General features: G+C 36.2%; 1 protein-coding gene across 1 annotated transcript in view; it reads left to right on the top strand.

The window, feature by feature from the left end:
- LOC145668954 (adenylate cyclase type 5) overlaps positions 1 to 17,944 on the top strand; it is a gene marked incomplete in the record, with an annotated part of 459,372 nt that overhangs the window by 302,747 nt on the left and 138,681 nt on the right.

The following is a 17,944-nucleotide window of genomic DNA, read 5'->3' as shown; positions in this document are numbered from 1 at the left end:
CGGGTACCTAAAAAGTAGCTGGGACACCTAAATAGCACATGCCTAGCACATCTTGTGCTGTTAGGGTTACTATGGCTCAACGTGTGCTAAATTGCGAAAAACAAACTTTTTATCAGAATGGATGGCCTCATTTCGCGCAATGCTGATCAGCAATGTCCCCCGAGGTCATGCGACTTAACTCCTTGTGACTTTTTTCTTCGGGGGTACTCTTAAATCATTGGCGTAAGTCAATAAATCTCATTCTATCCGTGAATTAAAAGAGGAAATTCGACGATTCATCGGAGAAATCCAAGTGGAAACTTGTCAGGTACTCATAGCGAATTTCACGAACAGAGTTATTGCATGCTAGCGCAGTAGAGGAGGTCATATGCCCGACATCATTCACCATACCTAAAATCGGAATCTGTGATGAACATGTTTATGAATTTTGTTAGTGTGTTTTTCATAATTTGATGTAACAAAACCGGCGCGCTTTCTGAATAACCCTATACCAACTTTGATAGCATGTAATTCGGGAACCGAACGTCTGGACAGCTCGATTTTTTTTTACATAATATTAAACAAGTTAAGGTCCATTTCTAAGCCAGGCTTGACTAACATCGGATTGAATTGGGTAGGTCACGTTGAATATACACTACCCTTAAGATGATTTTTAAGCGGAAAATCAAAGGCAGGAAGAAAATAATTTAAAATCAATTAGTGTAATTATTATGAACAAAATAGTGAACGATACTTATAAATAATACTACAATTTTTCAAGCTTTTTTTTTTAAAAAAAATATATTATTTCTCTTCAAAAGAAAGGCAGAAGAAGACACATCTTCAACAATTCTAAGTAATTATCAATTTAATGATCATTTTTTAATTATTAAATTTTCACGTTTGTAAAGAAAAAAAAAGTATAGCAGACTAATTATAATTATTCTCATACTCAGAAGCAGTCACGTCTTGGCTACGTAACTAACATAATCTCCAATCTTTCTCATTAGTATTGAGTTTCATCATTAATTTCTCCCCTTCCTCCGCTAACCCTCCGCGGATATTTAAATTATCACAAGTTCCGAGAGCCTGCCAGAAAGAGTTTCCGCTATACCTACATATATGCTTATAATATAAATTATTCAATAATCAACATCAATTTAAAAAAAAAGAACATTCTTTATGGGTGAGAACTCATGAAACTAGTTTAGACAAGTTTGGCGTTTATCCAACGAAACACAAAAGATTGGTTGCCATGAGCTTTAGTATGTATTTCTATGGTAACTAAGAAGATTAGATTTTTGGGATAGACTTTTCGGGCGAGCATTCTCAAGAGAACTCATGGTAAACCACAAACAAAGGAAAATCCAGTTAACAGAAAACAAAACAATTATTTTTCACCATAAAAGTAGAAGGAAATATTTATTCACAAACAAATAAATAATAATTAAAAATGTTCGTTTTAGTTTTATGTACACTTCACATTTTTTAAAATACCAAAATTAAATTAAATTTTCTTCTATTATAGCCAAAGAAGGGCTATGCCTGGCGATACGGCGTTAAGTTTATCATTATTGTTATTTTAGACTGAAATTTGACATACCATTTATATTGATATATTCCATACAAAGCAATTGATATATTCTATCTGAATGTTCGACTAATAACAAAATTCGGTCAATACCCCGCAAAAGGAATCAAACTTAGGATCATATTCTAATAAACTCCATGGCCTATGGAGCCTGGAGGTTCAATACAGGAATTCACAAAAGCTCTCCACTGACTTCTATCCTAGCTAACTTTGTATTCCAATCTCTGCGAGATCCATCTTAATATTGTCCTCCCATCTGCGCCTAGGTCTTCCTAATGGTTGTTTTCCGATTGGTCTCCCAGTTAAGACTTTGAAAGCGTTCCTACTTTCTTCCATCCTGGCTACATGACCTGCCTATCTGAGCCTCTTAGACTTTATAACCTAACAATGTTTGGTAAACAATATAAATTTGTAGTTCCTCGTTATGAAGCTTCCGGCATTTCCCATTCTCGTTCCTCTTGGATCCGAATATTCTTGTTCTTAAATACTTTCAATTTATATTCTTCCTTAAGAGTAAGCGACCATGTTTTGCAATCATACAGCACAACAAGCATGGTTGTCGTTTTATACACCATTACTACTAAATAACTATTATAAACGTTAATACACTAAATAATAAATAAATACTTTTTATATACTAAATAATTTTAAGATTTAAATTCCTCGACAGAATTCGCGACGACAACAAATTTTGATTGAATAATGAAACAAATTTCCTGTTTTCAGTTGACATTGAATTTCTTCGTGCATATAGTTTTGGCCTGTTATGATAATATTGATCCTAGATATTTGAAAGTATCCACTTTAGCGAAAGTATTATTTGATATCTTGCACTGCTCAAAATGAGAAATTCCTTAAAATTGCTGGCTAAACACTATAGAGCGCGTTCAGTGCACGAGACAATCGAGCTCACTTTTGGTTTCTTTGGACATATATCATCTGTAAGATATTTTTTGAAGCTCCTTTCAGAATTTAAAACATTCATGTCCAGTTACTGTAAATAAGTCTTACAATAGAAAAAATAGTGTTATTTTTTTCCATGTACGGAAGCGTACCATTCAAACTTTGTCTCTTTTTTCTCATAACTTTGTAAATTCAACTTGATTTCCTTGTGCTTTGAACCCTACATATCGCCAAACTTATGACGCTGCAATTAATTTTAGGGACATGCTGCTCAAAATGAGGAATTTCTTGAAATCACTCGCTGAGCACTATAATAGCAAACTCATGATGTCACAATTTAAGAAACATATTGTTTAAAATGTGGAATTTTTTGAAATCGTTGGCTGAACACTATATTACCAAACTAATGACGTCACAATTTAAGAAACGCACTGCTGTAAATGTACAATTCCTTGGAATCATTTACGGAGCATTATATCAGCAAGCCCATGACTTCACAATTAATTTTTAGAGACGTACTACTCAAAATGAAAATTTCCTGAAACCACTGGACGAATTCTGTATCCCAAAACAAATTTAAACGCCATATAGGGTCTGTCAAGAAAGTGATGAAACTGGCCGTCGCTCGGCGCTCCAGTCGCCAGCAGCGCGCTCCCCGGCAAAAGAATTTGTAGTGGGGGGTCTCAGCTAAGCAACCCACTAGACACCCGTCGCGTCCGAGCTATGATGCAGTAAGGATCACGCGTGGCGCAAAAGCTATTTTTTGAGTTTTTGCCACGACAGAAAACGTAACAAATGGAACATTCACATTAAAGTTTGCTTTCACCTGGTCAAAAAATGCTTCCGAGACGCTTCCCTTCGTCAAGAAGGCTTACGCGCTGTCAAGGGCACAGGTTTTCCTGTGTTCAATAAGTTCAAGAACGGACGGAAGACCATTGAAGATATGAAGCGATCTGGACGCCTTCTAACGAGTGATGAAGAAAAAGGTGGAAGATGACTTACCAGAGGAAGTGGTCACCATCCTGAACTTCTGAATACTCAACCATCGAGTATGTTAGTTTAATAAATGAAGGAAGTCGATTGCTAAATTTAATACTTATATGTATTTCTTTAATGGTTATACAATATCGGACTTCCGAAGATAAAACGAATTAAACTTATCGACCGCGCATATGGCGACATTTCCCAGTCACAACTTCTTTCAGTTTTATTAAAATAGAGAAAGAGCGTGTGAGAGAGCGAGAGAGATAGCAAAGTCAAGGGGAAGGTAAAGGAAGCAGAGGAAGAAGAAGAAGGAAACTAGAAGTAAGAGTTAGGAAGATCTTCTGATGGAAATATAATATGTCGGAGATAGTAAAAGTCAAGTAGAAAATGTTCTAGGAAAGGTTATTGAATTGTCTACGGTAAATACAGAAGAAGATAAAAAAGGGAGGAAAAGAAGAGGTAAAGACGAAGAAATACGTGATAATCATCGAAATATAGTAAAGAAAATTTGAAAAGATACAAGAAGTTCTTTATATTCCCCTTCTGTTATCTTAGAATCGAGTTCGAACTGTTTATTGCAAGACACATGTTTACCCATACAACTCTGACCTGAATCCAGGTAAATGCACCAGTCGGAGTTACCTAGACCCAGTTCAGGTGGTGAGAAGTATTAAATTGTATGTTCTTTTCGTTGTTTCTGGTTATGAAGTAATGCTTATTCGCTTACTGAATCTTGTACAGTGAATCAAAGACGTATTTGAGTTAATCAGGAAAGAAAAAAATTCCAGGTGATAAGCTTATCGTCCATGAATTGGAGTTCTTGGTTTTCTTTTTTTTTTTTTTTTTTTTTTTTTTGACAAAACGGTTATTATTCCTAGTTCCATTCCATTGCTTCGGCTTGCATTATAGAGCCGTCTCAAATTAATCAGATTAGTAACCTTCATGACCTGGATCATGAATCATACATAACCATATTTTCTAATAAAAGTATACATAAAACAAGGCTTATTAGTTTACACTAAATTTTAGGGTTCTCTGCTTAAATCTGGAAACACTAGTCATTCAATCACACATTCATTCGATATTTGACAATGTATTTATGCAGGTAAATAGGTTAAATATTGCTTTAGAAGTAAAATATTACCCAATTACAGTTTTATAAAACTTATTACATCTACTGGCGATAAGAAAACAAGAAAAAATAATTACATATAGTTACGCGCGCACACATACACACGCACACAAATAGTTTCTGAGTAATTTGCACACGTGGGATTCCTTTGACATTTTGCGGGTAACGAGAGGTGTGGAGGAAAATTTTACCTTGAACCACTTTCACATACTGTAGAGCGATGAAATTTTACGTGTATAATCCTACATACCTACGTAGGTTATTTGGTAATGTACAGCTCGCAACTCTGCGCCGTTGCTGTGTTATATGTCCGAACGTGAAGTAAGGTGTAGTGGTCTAACATCCATTACTTCACCTCAGAAGGCAGCGTGGCAACATCGAAGAAGTACTTGCCCCTAGGAAATGACTACATGGTTGGGAAGAGGTGGAATGAAGATGGTGTGCTGTCAAGAGAAAACGCGAACTATGACGGATTTCATACCCAGATTGTGCATCTGTCTGGCCAACATTCGAGCATGAACAGGTGCGTTGTTTTCCAGGAGGCGGATACCTTTTCCAGCACGGCATGCTCTGGGATTTCACCGAATACCGCGACGCACACAGCAGCATGCCATAGTATATCCTTGTAATTGTGGTACTCTTTGCCTGGAAAGTAAGTAGTAATACCCCAGGCTGATCCTAAGTAAACGTAATCATCACTTTGTTCGCTCAGTGTTGAACACGGACTTTCTTTGATGGTGGTATGTCGGCATGCTGTCATTGGATTGACTATGTTTTCCCTGATTTTCTTCACTTCCACCAGGCGGAAGCCGGGATAGCATCTTCTAGAAGACCAGGGCCAGTTCCTTCCCAAATTCTAGACCTATCTACAAGACCGATGTGACCTCAAAGTTGGAGGTCGGAACCCATCCTTGAATCATTCCCTTGCATAAATACATAAATAAATAAGTAAATAACAATCGAGTACATCACCACCTGATGCACGGCGATGTATGATGCCCTATAAATCGAAACAAAAAGAACCACCACCAAAGGAAATCCGTGTTTAACTCTCAGAGATCAAATTGATGATCACGTTCATTTGAGATCAGCATGAAGTATTACTACTTATTTTCCAGGCAAAGAGTACCAGAATTACCAGGATATACTACGGCTAACTTGCGTACGTTTCGAGATTCGGTGAAATCCCAGAGCGTGGCATGCTGACAAAAAGTGTCAGAACGCACCCGTTTACTGCTCGAATGTTGGCCAGACAGATGCACAACCCGGTATGAAATCTGTTATAGTTCGGGTTTTCTCTTGACAGCACACCATTTTCATTCCACAGCTTCCCAATTATGCAGTCATTTCCCAGGGGAAAGTACTTCTGCGATGTTGCCACGCTGCTTTCTGAGGTGCAGTAATGGATTTTGGACTACTACACCTTAGTTCACGTTCGGACCTATAACGGTGCAGAGTTATGAGCTGTATGTTACGACATGACCTACATAGGTTTGCAGGATTACATATGTAACATTTTATGGCTCTATGATATGTGGAAGGGGGTCAAGATAAAACTTTCTCGCGCAACTCTCGTTACCCGCCAAATTTCAAAGAATTCACACATGTGCAAATTAGTATACATGGAATATTAGAACATATAAATCAGTATTCAGGTTACGAAATTTAAATAAAGATTATTACGGAAATTGGACATTTATAACAAGAGCTCGAATCTCCTTTGCTGTAGTCTTTGAAAAGAAATTTACTATGAGAGTCTATTTTCTCGTTGTTGTAAATGATATCAGTTATTAAGCGTATCCATGTTTTCACTCATCAGGTGTCCACACACGCTGTATCTTCCTTCAAAGTACACATACTACAATAATTTAGTTATCTTGTAACTAATCCGTATGAATAGTCGTTAAAATATATTATGTTAGCCTTTAAAGCTACTTAGTTTCCACTATTAGGTTCTAAACAGATTTAGTTTGTTTTCGTCACTTATTTGGATATATAGTCAAAATTGAGACATCTTGAAGATTTCAAAAGATCAGAGCTACGTTAATATAATTTAGAGAACGACGAGTTAGGAAGATTATTCATTATGAAAGATGCCCTAGGTGGACTTGTCACAGAAACTTTAAGCTATATACCTAGCAAAATTGCTTATCACTGTTACGAAGCGATCACAATAATTTCACTTAGATGAATGACACTATCTGATTGTGGAGATTCATAAGTCGCAAAAGGGAATAGAGAGAGATGTAATTATATCAAACAATTTTGGTTTCACCATGTTTATGAATAGATCTAACGTTAACCATGTGTCGCGGTAAGGTGTCTCATGACTGCATCCAACATGCAATTAGTAACATGATACATAGAGGTGTTAGACATAGGTTAGACACATATATAGGTCAGATTACATTACAAAAACAAGAATAACATTTAAATACAAAGCTGTATACTCTACACATATAAATGTTATGTTTGTCGAAATTACGATACCATAGCAACAGAACGTATCCACTATATCGCAACCGATCGGGGAAAGCAACAAACCCTTATATACATTGCTACAATGTATCTTGACATCATACTACACTCTTCGTAATAAATGGGCATCTACCGCATAATTATATTTCGATACACATATATTTAATCATCTTATACAATTGACAATTAATTACCCCGTTCATTATAATTTCAAGGTTGCGTAAACATATCACATGCAAAAGAAAAAAAACTCGACAAACCAAAAGAGTAGCCGCACAACAAAAGAAAACAACATGTTCACATCTTTTGTAATTATCAAGAGTGGCAGGCAAGCATGACCGTGATATATTATACACTGTGCAATATAATAACGAATAGATATTGCAAACTGATTTATAGTATTGAAAATTTTGCAGTTTACAACAAATAATGACAAAGATTTAAAAGAATTTAGCAATAAAATTCGTGGGCCCACGGAACACGGTCAATAAAGATTCATCTCTAGCGCCATATTGAACCAAAACTGAATGGAATGACCATGACGGATAGTGGGACCCGAAGTATTTCAATTGATATGACAAGGTTAAAAAATCTGTAAAATATTTCAAAGTTATTTCGCTGTAGAGAGAATGAAAACATAAACCAATCATCCACCGGACAATCGTTCACAACCACGGCAGGCCAAATCTGGCGATGGTAAAGTATCCCTCGGCATACGACGAAGGCATATAACTCTACAAATTATTACTCAAAACATCTCGTGCAAACCAAAACGAATATCCAGATAATATCCCTAGGTTTGAATCAGTTACACTAAGTAGTCATGTAGAGTGTCAAGTTAAACTGGGGGAAGGGTACAGGTTACGAAAAGCAAAAAGACTTAAAAAGAGGTTAGACAGACGGAAAGAAGATAAGAGTATGGAGAGGAAGGTAAAAAAAGGGAGTAGTCGGATAAAAAGTGTACAACTATTGTGTTGATTTAAACCCAAAACATTTCTATGTCAAAAGATGCACGGCCTTCGCTATACAGGCCTATTGTCCACTCGGAGGAACAAGTCTGTGTCCTGGGAGATGTTACAAAGGGAGAAGTTGCAAAGAACTCTCCCTTTCCAACATGCCCTTCTGTCACCGTATCCAGTTGAACGTCCTCTGACGATCTGGATTACTCCAGCGTGGTGGTGTGATCTCTTAATTTAGACATTTCTAATAAAAACTAAACCCGACTCCTTAGAAACTAAGGAAGATATTTCAGGTTAAGGCATGGGGAAAATAGTTCAGAAGTCAGTATGTGAAGAGATATCCAAAAAGGAAATTACCCAAAAATTAAAAAAAAAAGTTTAAATAAAAAATAATTTTGTACTAGCAAGTTGTTTTTGGGCCGAAACCTTGCTAGCGCTACCAATCCCGCAAGGAAGCCAAACCTTGGATGATTGATTCTAAATAATTTTATAATTAGAAACAATAAGAATAGTAGGGATAGTGGGAGGCGTCTGGTACGGGAAAAATAAAATTTTACCGTAACGAACATAGTATATTATTCGCCTTCATCTGTACTATCACCTATGCAACAGTGACTAACTCCGTATAAACAACATTGAAGAAAAAAGTAAACAACGAACGGGCGCGAGTGTGAGTCAAATGTTAAGGACACACGTCTACTTTAACTGCATAACGATTTACTAATTGGTTATAATATTCTGGAAGCTAATTATTATAGCCCATATTCTCATATCCAATAAGGATAATGGAGTAGGGGTTATAAACTTAAATAAAATTTCCCAAACATTGACCGCTGCGATCCAAAATTCACTTCTCCTAATACAAACAACACCTTATATTTACATTTTTCAACTTGCTAGAGTGTATACACAAACAAATTTTAGTACTATTTACTGATTTACACTTCTAGCTAAGTATTACTTTGTGAATGATACTTCATCAGCTTTGCGAACTAAAATTACCTGCTCTTAACGCGGTATATAGGCACTAGTAGCTTACTTGTTTGTTTACCCTCACTCACATCTACAATTATACTAATTTCTATTCTAATATGCACATTGCTGTACGAAACGATTCATATTTCAATACTATATTCCGAAAATCAATCAGTATAGTATTCACAGGAAAAAAGTTGAAAGTTATGAGATATCTACAATTCTAGCCTCCATCTACGGGAGTAAGTGTTCTTAATAACCGACTACAGTTAAAAAGCTATGTAAAGTCTATTTTCTTTATTACCATTCAGTTGTTTGACGTCAGAAAGAATAATAATTTCTACAATAAATTCTCAATAGTGTACTTTCAATATTTAATTACTTATGGAGGTGATATCAGTCAACTAATTCACAATATATATATATATTTAAATATATGGAAAACCACTGTTTTTAACATCGTTCAGTTCACTAAATTATAGCCATTGACAAATGACTCGCGATGTGCAATTGTTTCCTCGCCTTAGATGGCGCTTTCAAGTGAGAAATAAAACGCATTGAAAAATGCACTGTATACTATTTGAAGACTAACTATACATTCTATGTTACAATATAAATATGTGGAATCACGAGCGATGTAATTTATATATGGATTGCTCATTAGGTTAATCGCAGAAAAGATGAATAATTGAGAATTCAGTAATACATTGTCATTAGATAAATTATCAAACATTCTCTCACACACACTTTACATCTACTCGCAAGATTCACATAATATGATCACACATATAAATACATGTTACTACATAAAATGAAAATCTACATATCTACACTAAACATTGATATACTTACAAAAATCAACACATCTTTGATCGGCTCTAACGTGAAAAGGGGCCGGTAACCAGGACTAGGCGGTTCTTGCATCTGAAACTGACGCATGTTACATTCTAATGTACTAAATTTAGTCAAAAGGGAGAGAAAGCTTAAGGAAGATTCCCTTCTGAAAGGAAAGGAATCTTTACGTCGAAAGATCGAAATTTTAGAAAGTTATGCCAAATAGAAGTAAATAGGAGTCCCTGTTAAAATTTACTCGGACATTTCAGAAGTTGACTTAACTAATACATAAACCATGTATACCGCCATGTCTTACCTAACTTATGAACATACTACACACAAAACTATCTACCTGACAAGTTACTGAACCTAACTGAACTATAGAAGGTGAAGGAAAATTCTTAGAGGGAAAGCTAATCTGCAATTTTGGCTTTATAGTTTACGAAGCCGAAAACCAACATCCACTTCAGTGCAAATCCTGTCCATTAGAGTTTGACATCACAAACATGGCGTCTGTTACATGGGACTCCAATATTTATTGTAACTGCTTGATTTTTTAATAAATCTGTTGATAATCCTGTCCTATTTCTTTGTTTTAGGACACTAAGTTTAATTCGGTGCCATTTGTCCTGTTCAATTCCTTGCCATTTCTATCTTCCTATAACTATTTTATCTTTATTTCAGCCAATCTACACTTAATGCAAAATAGATTTAAGCAGCACAGTTTGCTGCGTGGCATCTTGTCGGTGGTTTTTACACAATAAGCTACCTAGAAAGGAGCCAAACCACTGAGATTGCGCGTTATTTCCAATCACGATGCAGAATTCTCGCGCAGTGGCATTACAAAACGAATAAGAAATTGTTAAAACCAGATTTTGGCAGGATATGAGTATCTCATCGGGCTGAAGGTGGGTCTTAAGTGTCCTACCAGATGTCGGATTGGTGGAAAATTCGGAAGAAATTCTATCCAAGTATTAGAATATGAATTACATTGAAATAATAATGTATATTTTATAATATTCAAATGAGAAGCCCATACACGAAAAAATTATGAAAAAAATATAGTATCAATATAAATGAGAGAAATTATTTCCCGAAAACCTACATACTTAATTATTCTGAAATTTCAAAATTTTATTTAAACGAAGACAAAAACAGATTCAGGATGTAAACTAATATTTTTATATATATATATATATATATATATATATATAGTAAAACACGATTATACCTTCTATTGTTATACAGTGATGGTTAAAATTATTAGGACCAGAATTAAAAATTTAAATTTAAAAAAATAATACTGCATACACGGTAACTTGAGGGTTACAGTGGTTTGGACAAAAATGTTGCCAAAGTGAAAAATTCCCTGAACTTCCACCGTCGTTTGAGTGTAAGGTTAATGGCCAAAGATCTCAACATGTAGAAAACAACGGTTCATAAAATCATTTCTGAAAATCTACCATGACAAAAACTCAAAAACAGCTTTTGCGCCACGCGTGATCTTTACTGGATCAGAGCCCGTACGCGACTGTTGTCCAGTGCGTTGCTTAGCTTAGACCCCCCACTACAAATTCTCTGGCTAGGGAGCGCGCTGCTGGCGACTGGAGCGCCGCGCGATGGCCAGTCCTATTACTTTCTGAACAAACCCTGTAATTAATTTTGGAAGTGTGTAGATCAAACCGACCAACTCCCACTTCTGTGAGGAAGATAATTATTTCCTTTCCAACCTCAATCCAAGGCGGCGCAAGTGTTTACACAGTCTTTGTAAAAATAAGTTAATGGCATACTACATATCTCGAGTGGGGCCGCGGTGGCTCAGTCGTAGAGCGTTCATCTCTGGTGCATGGGGTCCCTGATCCGATTCCAGCTCGCTCCAAGTGAACTTTCTGGTGACCAAACACCATGTGCGTGTGTTTTCTCGGGGTTTCCCGTTTCCTCCCACTTTCTTCATTCCACCATTTCATTCATTTCTCATCATCACCGTCTCCATTAGCCTAGCAGACAATATCGTGGGACGTAAAACTCAAAGATTTCATTTTCATTTTTGTATATCTCGATGTAGGGTGAGCGTAGTTCTGAGAGTGCATTACCTTTAGTACGTGCCCAAGGTAGTTTATATACACATTGCATATTGGCCAGCTCAATTTGTCCCGAACATACCCTAGTATAAAATACCAAATAGCAACCTATCTGATTATTTCCATATCTCAAGCAACCATACACTTTCGTGGGCTGCAACACAAAAGGGTCATCATTTAATTTTAATTTATTGCACAGACAGCCAAAGGAAAGATCTAACCCTTTGCATCGTTGTTTTTGTAAACTATTTTAGAATATTTTTTTATTATTTTTTTGATGGGTTGTTCAACAGGAAGTTTCTCCTGATACTAGTACGATTTTTGTCATTCATTAACAAAGGGAACAAAGATGAAGTTGGTACTTCCATTTATAGTTTAACCCTCATATCAGTTTCCTGTTTCCTATGAAAATAAAAAAAAATCCAGTTAATTAAAACCGCAGTGTCTGAACCCAATGGGCACGCATTCACACCCACCCACACGTGTACATTAAAAAAATAATATCAAGAGAGGAAACTAACGAACATAAGCTTCTCCTACATTTCACAAATACCTCCTTCATATATATACACGTACTATGTGGGTGGGTACATATACGTAAGTGTTACCTTGCTGAATAAATTCTTTGTGTTGAACGTTGTTGCGGAATATTGTTAAAAATGCCTTATATAAAAAGAGAACAAACCAGTGGTTAGCATATCATAATCATTAAACCTGATATTTTGATTGGTTGATTATTAGAATTTAACATATCTGTTTTGAATATGGACCCTAAATGAGATGAAATACAGTAGAACCCCTAAACTCGGCACGCGGTAACCCGGTAACCCGGTAGTCTGGACAACTTGGCCATACCCTAACAGGGCGAAAAAATTCCGCGCGCAGATACGTCATTGTCCGCGTGCGTCTGTCCCCTTTTCCCACATAAAATTAACATACATTTTCACATCCATTCGGATAACCTCACCTCATCCGAATTTCACTAAAGTAGTCTCAAACGCTGGTGCATCGTTTGTGCACATAAAACTGGCAATTGTGCACAAAGCAATTTTAAGGTATTTAAAAAGTAATTTCTGAGGGGAGTGTTTAAATGGCAGCCTGCCTACCCTAAAATGGTCTCAATCGTTAGTACATCTTTTGTACAACAAAAATCCCGTTTTCGTATCACGAGAATTTGGTGTATCTCTTTTGGGTGTTACATTCCGACTGACGCCGATGAGTTTCGGTTGGATTTTCGGCTCTTGGGTCTAGCCTAGAAGAACGGAACGATTAGAGCCGAACTTCTAGTACTTATGTGTATTTATAGTTATTTGGCCTCCTATTAAAAAAAAAAAAAGGCGAAGTGAAATAAACGTATCTATTTACAAATACAGAGGGGACAGGGGCCATACTTTATTAAATTTGTCAAGATGAAAAAAAAAAAAAAAACTTCCAGAGTTTACTCTGCTTGACGCTCTGAAATAAATATTGGATTGCCCTAAAGGTGAACGGTAACAACTGTCTACAGTTTATGTATACTGTGTTCATGTTGTTTAATTACTAAATTATATTATGCTTTTTGGAATAAATACTTATAGATTTTGTGTAGGTAGTTATAATCTTACATTTACTATGACTGTTTTAATAATAAATAGCAAGGTATGTAACATTACTGTCCCTTTCAAATAAGTACGTTAAAACAATTCGTTACAATAGTTTTAACCCTGCTAATTGCCTGCAAACTAGAGGCCTACGCCTATTGGCACTGTACGCACACCTGATACATACAACGAGCTATATTGTCTTTGATTTATAGTGCTCATTGAACAACACGTTTCTAACTTGCGTGCGTCAACTGCACAGCAAAACTTCATTTAATTGCCCCACAAGTTTACCCATTATCTTCGCTTCGTTGAAATTTTAGGTGTAAGTTGGGTTGCATCTATCCAGGCGTTTGTAATATCAGCAAAAGTATTTGACTATACTGCAAATAATAATGTTGCTGTCTTTACATGCATTGTTATTGTTACTATAATTATTATTATTATTACTTACCTTTTGATCTACACCTTTAGAGTTTTTAAAAAAAATAGTTAAATAAAGGCTCAATCCTTTGTTGACTGCAATGCTTTTACTTTCTATCTCTGATTTTCATTATAAAAAAGAAAAAGATATATAAAGATGCTTTAAAAATATTTGATTCTTTAATTTTATAATACAAAAAACATAGTGAAATGATAAAACAATATTTTTCAGTTTCTCAATATTTCTCAGTACTTGTTTCTTGTTTTTTTCTCTCTTTTTGTAAGCTGCTATTCTTTCTTTACAAAGGCATCTAGATTTTCACAAATACTGAATTTTAATAACAACACACATACAGTACATTGTTCACATAATGTTCTGCAGAATAGTAGTCACGCTACCAAAGTGTTCTACAAACCTCTAGTAAATTAATGGATAGATAAACTTTGCGAAAAAAATCTAGGAGATGTTTTCACTTCATCCTTTTCCTAATAACGAATAAGAGCAATTAATTGGATACATTAAACAGGAATTGAGCAAAGGCTTCTCTGGAAAGAAAGTACAAAGGTGAAGTCCCAACAGATCTCTGCACTGGCTTCCCGTTTAGTCGAACTTCAGCCAACAGACAAATTTGTTGAGATTATTTCGTTGTGGGAAGTCAATCTTTTCTGATAAAAGAATCTGGTCGGTTTAGCGCCTTTATAAACAGAAGGATACAAATATTTCGTCCCTGAATATAATTAACTGACTTCAAGAAGAAACAAAGATTCGCAACTATTTCTCTAGAAAGAAAAAGAGGAAAAGGAAAACAGTAAAAAAAAAAACTCTGACTTTCAATAAAACTATATACAGTGGGTCAAAAAAGTTTCCGTACAGATGTTTTCCGGTTATGTATTGTAATATATCTTACAAAGTACAGAAAGAAAAGGACAATTTCTATGAGTTTTCTATAAGGAACTCCATAATAAGCATATACATAAGAAAATAAAGCATTTGGAATCTATAATTTAGAAGAAAATCAAAGATACACGAAATACTGACCATATTACAAGTCAAAAAAGTTTCCGTACACATAAAGGAATGCACATAAATAAGGGCACCACTTTGAATTTCGACCGCAGTTAGTGATCAGTTTGGCCTCCTTTGGCCTTAAGTACTTCTCGCATTTGTTTCTGTATTGCAGTGACCAATTTTGATGTAGTTACAGGGGAAGTGTTCCTCCATTCTTCACATAATGCACTTTTCAACTAGTTCTTGTTTCTAATATTGTGTTTCCTAATGCTCATTCCTAATTCATCCCACAGATGCTCAATAGGATTACAGTCAGGAGATTGTCGAGGTGTATGAAGTTGTTTCGGTTCATTATACGACAACCACTCTTTCACTTTTCGTACAGTATGCTAAGGTCGTTATCTTGCCGGGATATAAAAGAGGCTCCCATATTCAGTTTCTTTGGACTGTTGTGGAGATTCTGTTTCAGAATGTTTAAGTAAACGTGTTGTTCCTTTGTACTTTCGATAAAATCCAAATTTCCTACTCCAACTCCACTCATACACCCCCAGACGAGCACAATACCACCTCCATGGTTGACAGTAGGATACAGATGCTTTGGTTCCATGTACGTGTTTGGGTTCCTTCACACAATAACTCTTACGCCGGATCCTTGAATGTTGAATTTGCTCTCATCACTAAATAAAGCAGAGTTCCAGAAGCTAATTGGCTTGTCTAATGAGCTTTTGGGAATTTTACACATTTCTTGGTATTTGCTTTACTAACATATGGTTTCTTACTGGCTACGCGACAGTTGTAACCCGCTTTTCTGATGGTAGTGCGAACTCTTTCAGGAACCATTTTTACACCATAGTCAGTTTCAAGCATACTAACTAGTTTTGGAGCACTTGCTTTGGGTTCATTTCGGATAGTCCTTAAAATGTGTACACAAAATTGAAACAATTCAAAACTCCTTTAGATCTATCTCTTTTACATCTATCAATTTGCAGATGTGTGGATATTTTTAATACCGTATCTATTCTATAAACATGAGAACTGCTGTATACAAAAGAATTTTATGATCAAATATTGTTCGCGTTAAATACATACAATTGTTATCATTGCGATATCCCTTCGCAACTGAAATGTAGTGGTCTCCTTAAAGCAGTGGCGGGTCTCGAGGGAAGAAACCGGTAAAAATTTAAATATTGCAGCCACAAACTAATTGAAGAAAGCTTCAAAAATCTGTATACTAGAATGCTTTCTTCCCTTACCTTGGAGCAATAAATTTAAATTTTGATCGGTGTGATACTCCTCAATAGATGCTACTGCTTCCCAAAAAAAAAAAAAAAAAAAAAAAAAAAAAAAAAAAAAAAAACAGAAATTCAAGCTTTAAGAAATTTAGAACTCCTGCCCATGTGTGGCCTGAGGACCGGTCTCGTAATTGGCGACTGACATTTTTTTAGTGTTTATCCGATATTGTATTCAGATGATTGGAAGCCCAAGAAATATAGACGTAAAATACTATGACTTATTAACAGCAAAAGTAGTTGCGTTAAAACGAGTTGAGTATTAAACATACTACTAGTTACAACATGAACAATTGAACAATGCCCTCCATGGGTCATAGAAGCACTTTGGAAAATACATAAATGTGTAGTTTTCTGCGATGAACATCAAGTTAGATTGGTTGATTTGGTATTTAGCGTTCCGTTCAGCATAACCAGTGGCGTATTTATGGGGGCTTCCAGGCTTAAGCCCCCCCCCCGAAATCTTACTTACTATAGAAAAGTATATGAAATATCTTGCAGAATTTTCACATTTTCAAGCAAAGCCCCCCTCCCGAAATTTGAAACACCCTCCCGAAACAAAATCTTAAATACGCCACTGAGCATAACAGTTGTGTGAGACATACAGCCTTACCTGGGGTCCGAACCACATGAGCTTTCCCTGGGAATACAACCCAGATCTCCCGCGCGAACAGCACATACGCTAACCATATAGTAACGAAGTAGTTCTAAGTTAGAGTCTAAGCTAAGACTTAAACATATAAGTGAAAAATTTTGCTATAAAACTGCTTAAAATATGTTTCGTTTTGTAGCTTGTTTCTTGTTAGAACTTTAAAATTGAACACAAAGTAACACGCTGAAATATAGAAAAATTGACAAGAATGTAATTGAGAACTTTATCTTAGATACATGGGCGCCCGAAGGGGAGGGCAGGGTGGGGCTTGGGCTCACCTCTCGCTCACAAAAATGTATACTTAATATAGCAAACCACGTATATTAAATAACCAGACGTAATAGAGCAACCATGGAGATGGGCGCCTCCCTAGAAAATTCTCTTCGGGAGCTCCTGCTTAGAGATGTACTATATGAAGCGCATAACTGAAAATAAAATAAAAAATAAAAATCATAGAATAAAATGTCATCACAAATTTCCTCGAAGGCTAAAGGAGACAATGATTAAAGCAAGTGAATGATGATAGAAGAAGAATTTAGGATTTAAGATTTAGATTTCTGGGCTTTCGGCATCCATGCCCATTTAACCCGTCACGTAGAAGGAATGATGTCCTTCGGCGAGCAAATTATCCGGGAAAAGGGAAGGAAGAAAGGATTGGGGAAGGAAGGAAGCGGCCTGAGACCTATAAGTTAGGTACCACCCCGGCATTTGCCTGGTGTGAATGAAGAAAACCTCATTTAGGATGGCTGGTCTTAAAAAGCTTTTTACATTTTTCGCCCCCACCGGGAATCGAATCCGGGACCGCTCGATGATGATGGAAGCATTGGCACAATGAGAAAGTAGGAGTAAACGAGAGTACCGCTAGAAAACCTACAAGCACGATGTTGTCCACTACAAACTTACTTGGATCGAACCAGGGACCCACGCGTCAAAGGTAAACGCTCTACCACTGAGAGCCACCGTGCTTTCATTTATCGTTTTTGCCGTGATAGTTGTTGACAGATAAACAGACAGACAGACAGACAGAACCGTTCTAGGAGACTTCCGATACTTCTCCATTAGAGACCTGCACTGC

This window comes from Thermobia domestica, chromosome 13 (assembly GCF_964235325.1).
Source record: "Thermobia domestica chromosome 13, izTheDome1.hap1.1, whole genome shotgun sequence".
Lineage (NCBI taxonomy): Eukaryota > Metazoa > Arthropoda > Insecta > Zygentoma > Lepismatidae > Thermobia > Thermobia domestica.
This window is presented reverse-complemented; position numbering and strand designations above follow the sequence as displayed.